At 42.9% G+C, this 6,291-nt stretch overlaps 1 pseudogene; it reads left to right on the forward strand.

The window, feature by feature from the left end:
* The window catches only part of LOC102471256 (small integral membrane protein 19 pseudogene), a 4,952-nt pseudogene extending 4,312 nt beyond the window's left edge, over positions 1-640 (forward strand).
* The last annotated feature ends 5,651 nt before the right edge of the window (positions 641-6,291 follow it).

A 6,291-nucleotide genomic window follows, 5' to 3' on the forward strand; every position in this document is an offset into this window, starting at 1 on the left:
GGGAGGGAGGGAGGGAGGGAGGGAGGGAGGAAGGAAGGAAGGAAGGGAGGAAGGAAGAAAAGAAAGAAAGGAGAGGAGAGGAGAGGAGAGGAGAGGAGAGGAGAGGAGAGGAGGAAACACGAACTTGACTACTCAGTAATAGGGTCCAGGAGAAGAGCGTGGTGTGCAGATCAGCAGATCAGAAGCAGCTGCTTGGAGAAAGTAAAACTCTAAGTAGTGATAAACCATTTCCTGAGTGGCATCTGTACAGAACTCTGTGGAAAAGTGAAGCAAGAAATTAACCTGGTTCAGATCCATTCTGACGTTAGAATACAGATAGGCTCGAGGTCATGGAGTGATGGGGGATGATGGGCCTATTGATTACACTTTCCACAAAGCCTGGAATAAAGCTACCAGTGTTCACCTGATAGTGATTTTTGTTAGCTTCTACGTCTTCATTTATGCCAAGAGGAATATAAGGAAAATTATGAGGATATTCAGCATGCCACCTACAGAAGAAACTTGGTCAGAGCCCAACTTCTATGATACAATAAGCAAAATGTATTTAAGACAACAGCTGGAAATGTATTCCGTTTCAAGGAAGTGTGACTATCAGCAGCTGCAAAACCAGGATGACAGTGGGCAGCTCTTACTGGAGTGAGTCCAGAAAATGAGCACATACGTAGCTGTCACATCTTAGGGCAGGGAGTGCCTTATTCTACTAAATCACGAACAGTATTTTTAAAAAGCTTCTGTCTGCATAAGATCATTTTACTTGTGTCTTCTTCACAATCTTTTTGTGCTATGTTTTGCTTTTTAAATTTGATCTCTAATTCGTTTGTTACACAAATACAAATGACCCAAAAGGCCTGAACCCAGAGAGCCTGCACATCCCTAGAAAGACACAAAATGACCAGAGGCAGCGACTTCCCCTTGTGAAGACCTTTGACTTCAAGACACAGTCAGAATAAAACCGTACCTTTGGAAGTAAGCCTGAAGCTCATGCCAAGTTGATTAGAACTTTTTTCTTTTCTTTCTTTCTTTATTTACATTTTCCCACAAACATTTACTTTACATACCAAAAAATTTTTGCTCATACTCCATAGTTGTTGACAGTTAATAAACAACTTTCAAATTTTCCAAAAATCTGAATTTTAAAGATAACTTTCAAAAATTTAGCTATAATTTTGTTTGTGACTCTATAAAATAGTGTGGTTTTAAATATTTTTTGAGAAAATATTTATAGGTCAGCCACTCAAACAGTTGAGAAGCAAACACCCAGCACACAATTCACACATGAACCTTCCCAGCTCAGTTCTGCCTACCAAGTGTTCTGTGGTTTACCGCCTGTTAGCAAAGGTCAGTGTCTCTCTTCCTTCAAAGTCTTGCTCAAGGTAATCCTCTGGTTGTGGCTGCTCTTTTGCAATCTCTGCTGATTACAGTGCTGGGCTGGTAAAGTCCAATGGTATGAATTATCTCCTGTGGCTTCTCTAATCCTCTCTGCCAGGCAGAACTGTTTGTGGTGCCAGGCCATCTTTCCAAGAACTTTTGTTGGCTTTCTTGAGATCTGCCTTAGTTTCAAAGTTTCTGGGCGTATCTTGAGACACGACATTCCAGCCAAAGCCCTGGCAATAATGAGTATTTCCAATTTCTAATGCAAGGTCAACAAGTATTATTGAACTTACGCAAATAACCCTTTTGCCACAAAATAAGAATACTCAGAAATATTTTTCAATTCCATAGGGGTCAGGAAGGGAGAAAAGTTTATGTTTTAATTAAATAAAACAAAAAAGCAAGCAAAAGAAAAAAAAACATTTTAACAAATTGCTGAACCTACTAATAGCTGAAAAGAAAGCAAAATCCTTAAGTCTGGGGGAAAAAAAAACAGAGTAAAAAAAATCAGTAATGTTTTAGTCAAAAGTCATAACATTCTATTTCACCTGTTCAGTCATGTAATTAATCTCTCTCATGTTGAATTTGCAGTGTTACTGTGGTCTGATTTTTTGGTTTAAATACTGGAAGTTAACATTCAACATTATTATTGATATTTCCGGACTTGTCCCTAGCATTTTCTTGGTTGCTTTTTGTTCTTATTTCTGTCTGTGTGTCTTTAGTTTTCCTGGTATAGCACTCCCTTCAGAACTTCTTGGAGAGCTTCTCTGGTGTTGGTAAATTCTTTTGGGTTTTGTTTATACGAGAATGTTTTTAGCTTTTCTTCCCATATGAAGGATAATCTTGCCAGGTATAGTATTCTTGGTTGAAATTGTTTTTCATTTAACACTTTGAAAATGTTTTCCTATTCTTTCCTTGCTCACATTGTTTCTGATGAGAGGTTTGATGTTAGCCTGATGGGATATCCTTCATAAGTAACTGAAGTTTCTTCCCTGCCAATTTAGTATCTGGTCTTTGTCTGTGGTTTTGGCCAATCTGGCTAAGAGGTGCCTTGGAGAAAATCTTGGGTTGATTCTATTAGGGGTCCTTTGTAGTTCTTGGGTACTTGATATTCAAACGCCTCTCTAGGTCTGGAAAGTTTTCTTCCAGGATTTCATGGAATAGATTCTCAATGCCCTTATTAATTTCTTTACCTTCTGGGATACTAATTATCCATATGTTAGGTTGCTTAATGGTATCTAGTATTTTTGCATATGCTCATTTTTTTTTGGTTATTTTCTCGGTATTTTTGGTGAATTTTTTCTAGGTCAGAGGTTTTGTCTTCAACATCCAAGATTTGATGTTCTGTATAGTCTAATCTGATTTTAATACTTTGGAGGGAGGTTTTGATTTCCTGTATTACAGCCTTTATCTCCAATAGCTCCATTAGATTTTTTTTTTTGTGGCATGTATTTCTTCTTTCAAGGAAAGAACTTCCTCGGACCAGCAGTTAGTGTAATGGCTATGTCGCTGGACTCCCATGTAGTCAACCGCAGTTCGCGTCCCGGACCCGGTGGCTTAAAACTCACACCAGGCGCGTGTGCGTGTGTGCCCAAGATTCCGAGAGGAAAATGGAGGAGAAGAGACTGTGGCGTGGCCATCTGTCCTGGGGGGGTGATTTCTCACTTTCTGTCTCTCTGTCTCTCTGTCTGTCTGGCGAGTGCACACGCCACGCCCTATGGCAAAAACTTCTCCAAAAAAAAAAAAAAAAAAAAAAAAAAAAAAAAAAAACTTCCTCAGCTCCTGGAACTTATTGTCTCTTTTTCTTTGCACCATCTGGAGTTCATTGTCTCTCATCTCTTGTATCTCGTTTAGTTTTGACACTATGAACATTCTGAATTCTTTATCAGACATTTCCATGAGTTCCATTGTACTGTCTGTGGATGATGTAGGGCTGTTCTTTTCACTTGAGGGGAGAGATATATTCTTGGTTTCTCCTGTTTCTTATGCCTCTGTGGTGGTTCTAGTTCCAGACCTGGTGGCTTGAAACTCATGCTGGGCGTGTGTATGTGTGTGCCCAACATCTCAAGAAGAGAATGGAAGGGGAGGGATTGTGGCGTGGCCATCCTTCCTGAGGGATGATTTCTCACTTTCTCTCTCTCTGTTTCTCTCTGTCTCTGGTAAGTTTATGTGCCTATGGCAAAAACTTCAAAATAAAAAAGAAGAGACTAGGACACAAACATGCACAGAGATGACCATATAAGAACGCAGAGAGAACATGCCTTCTACAAGCCAAGGACAGGCCACAGAGGGAACCACCCTGATCTCAGCCCCCAGCCGCAGGGATGTGAAGAAATAAGTGATGTCTAAGCCGCCTGGTTGGTGGTGCTTTGTCATGGCAGCCCAGGCAGAATCACACACGGTTCCCAACTTACAGTGGTTCAACTTGGGATTTTTGCAATTTCCGATGGGTTTATTAGGATGTGGCCCCTTGGTGTCAGTCAAGGAGCATCCGTGCACTCATATTATTCCTGATTACAGGCCATTTCCGTGTCTTGTTATCGGGCACTGAAGTGGCCCAGTGAAGTGAGGCACCTCTGTCTATTTGGAATCTGCCTAGGTGGTTGAAATCCACAGATCTGGTCCATGGCTGTTCCAGCTGCTGCTTCTGAGATTCTGGTGTCATGCAGCAAGCCCATTCCCAGGAGCAGAGCTAGGAAGCTGCACCGTGGTGCATATGTTCAGCATTTTTTATTTTCAGTCCAACACAAGCTATATCTGGCAGACAGCACTGAAGTCTGGCAGAGACCTCTCGTGAGGGCTCTGACAGTGAGTGACACTCAGTGTCTATCACTGATTCCATTTTTCCTAGTGACGTTCCAAAGCCCCAGTGCTAGGAACTCCCTTGGAAATCACAAGCCCTAGAGAGGACCCTTTAGCTCCTTCTGTGATCTGAGCTTCTTCCTGGACTCCCCACCTCCCCACCAGCTCTTTTATCTTCTCTACTTTGGAAACAGCCAATGGCATTTCCCAGGAAAATGACAAAGGCGTGGCCACCACCCAGTTCAATCTGAAGGCCTGGGCTAGCTCCTAGGAGACAGGCCCTAATTTAGCATATCCTGCAGGAATACCTAAGTGGGCGAACAGCTACAAAGACACATGAACCAAACACACAAGTTACAAGATACAGAAATGTACAGTTAAACCGCAATAGTCATTTTTCATAGTTGGTTCATAAACCACAAGAAGACTTGCTGCAGGGAAATTTTTGCTTCCAGGTATTAGTCAGATGAGGGTAGAATTCATGCTGCATTCAAATTAAGAAAAGGAAGGGACAGCAGAGTGGGAAATTACGACTATGACTTCTAAAGTTGGATGACAAAGACCTGGCTACTGCTACAGAAGCCAAACCCAGACGGAGAGGCATTTCTCTTGCAAGGAGGGGTCTAAGGACGAGCAGCTGGAGCTCAGGGCCCTTCTATACTGTATGGATGGGCGTGCCACCTTAGTGGCAGGGTCCAGCCTGGTGGAGGACAGAAGAAGTGGCTGGCACCCTTCTTTTCAGAACTGGCCTGGAGCCTGCCCACTTCTCCACACTCTGTCTTTCTATTCATAGAGATTAGGCCACAGGTAAGTACCTGGAGTAAGGTGTTTCCAGGCAGAGTTGTTCAGACAAGGGAGAGGGTTAGGTCTCATAGGTAACCTTGATAGGCAGGCAGGCCATGCCACTCCACGAGCCTGCCAGACTTTATCCCTGGTCTCCTGGTTCCCTGAGAGCCCCACCTGCTCCCACCTGGAGAGGAGAGGAGACAGGAGCTCCTCTCTAGGGCCTAGACCTGTGTATCCTGGTTGCGAGTCAGGGCCATAACTTAGTCATGTGGCTACGCCTGGCCTCAAGGGATGCTGGGAAATATATTCCTAGCCAGATAGCCATGGCTTTGCTAAGACTTGTTTTGGTATTAAAAGGAGGAAAGGAGAAAAAGTTCAGAGGGTTGACCAGAGCCTCCTCTTCATGACTCATCTCTGTAGCTCTCGGTCCCACCCCTCCTAATTCCTTGCCCTCCTGAGGGCGAGTCTGTGCCACGCCTGCCTCCTCCTGCACTAGGTCTGGGTTGCACAAGCCACACCTGAGCACCCAGTCATGCCAGCCCTGCACGGTCTCCAGATGCCTCTGCTCTGCTCACAAGGCCGCTCCAAGCTATGCCTGGCCCCCCTTTGTGGTTCCTTCCCTTCTCCCTCCCCTCTCCCTGTAGCTTTATTGAGATACAGTTCATATACAATTCACCTGTTTAAAAGTGTCCAGTTCAATTCAGTGCTGCTGTGAACATTTGTGGACAAGTTTTTACATGGACATATATTTTCATTTCTCTTGGATATAAACCTAGGAGTGGAATTACTCAGTCATATGACTCTATGTTTAACACTTTGAACAACTTCCAGACTGTTTATCAAAGTGGCTGCACCACCTTATGATCCCACGGCAGCATGTGAGGGTTCCAGTTTCTCTACTTCCTTGTCGATTCTTCCTATTTTTCACGTTTGGAATAAGTTATTATCCGAGGCACCCTACTGGGTGTAAGGTGGCACCTCACAGCAGTTTTTTCTTTTTTTTCTTAGTTTCTTACATTTTTTTATTTTTTAATTTATTTTATTTTTTTTCTAATTTATTTATTTGCATTCATTCACTGTACATCATTACAGCATACAAAATGAGATTTTCCCTCCAGAGTACACTGTATATTGTCTCAATCAAGCACATCAACAAACATGTTATTGTCAGCAGATGATCTTCCATTTCTTGTTTTCTGTATGTTTTGCTTTTTTCCCCCCATCCTTGATTCCCTATCTCTTACCCTCTGCCATCTCCCACTCTCCTCCCACACTGTCTCTGGTATCTATGTGTGTTTCTATACCGTTTCCCCCACACACACAGTGGTTTTC

Source organism: Tupaia chinensis, unplaced genomic scaffold (genome assembly GCF_000334495.1).
Source record: "Tupaia chinensis unplaced genomic scaffold, TupChi_1.0 Scaffold144019_1, whole genome shotgun sequence".
Lineage (NCBI taxonomy): Eukaryota > Metazoa > Chordata > Mammalia > Scandentia > Tupaiidae > Tupaia > Tupaia belangeri.